The sequence below is a fragment of the Benincasa hispida genome, chromosome 11, assembly GCF_009727055.1.
Source record: "Benincasa hispida cultivar B227 chromosome 11, ASM972705v1, whole genome shotgun sequence".
NCBI classification, from domain to species: domain Eukaryota; kingdom Viridiplantae; phylum Streptophyta; class Magnoliopsida; order Cucurbitales; family Cucurbitaceae; genus Benincasa; species Benincasa hispida.
Genome location: NC_052359.1, coordinates 22,789,137 through 22,789,812, shown reverse-complemented (window position 1 = coordinate 22,789,812; position 676 = coordinate 22,789,137). Strand labels below are relative to the sequence as shown.

Below are 676 nucleotides of genomic sequence, written 5' to 3'. Positions count from 1 at the left end.
AGTTGTGCACCTTGCGGTGTTTTAACTTATTGCATTGATTTGCCTACCTTAAGGTGTTGGACTGCTGATCGTCATTCCTTGAATCGAATTCATCATTGCGGTCATTTGGTTTTGTAAGGAAACAATAGCATCGTTATTTGTATCCGAATCTTTGAGTCTTAATCTCTAGTCGCTCTCCCTTCAGTCTTCATGATTCTTGGAGATGCGATCCAGGATATTCTTCACCTCATCATAAGTCTTGTCAAGCAAACCACCAGCTGTTGCCGCATTGACAGCGGTCTGGGAAGCAAGATTCAAACCGTGGTAGAAGATTTCCTTTAAAGGCAATCTAGTAGCCCATTATGTGGACAATCTCGAACCAACCTCTTAAACCTTGCCCAAGCATCACTGAGTGATTCGTCCATATCTTGTTTAAAATTTGTGATAAGCTTTCTTCGTCTGGCATTTTCTATAGGTGGGAAATACTTCTTCATGAACTTCTCCACCACCTGCTCCTAAGAAGTGATCTCTCCTGGTTCGAGCGAATAAGACCATTTCCTCGCCCGATCATAGAGAGAAAATGGAAACAATGTTAGTCAAACCTCCTCAGCAGAGATGTTCGGGAACACAAAAGTATTGTAGATTTCAATAAAACTTCGGAGGTGGGCATGCAGATCCTCGCCACGCCTTCCTCCAA

The 676-nt window shown here is 42.9% G+C and overlaps 1 non-coding gene across 1 annotated transcript; it reads left to right on the top strand.

Annotated features, from left to right (window-relative positions):
* The first annotated feature begins 333 nt into the window (after positions 1–333).
* LOC120092242 lies at positions 334–440 on the top strand. The gene has a single exon (XR_005485953.1). It is a non-coding gene; the product is annotated as a small nucleolar RNA R71 (small nucleolar RNA).
* The last annotated feature ends 236 nt before the right edge of the window (positions 441–676 follow it).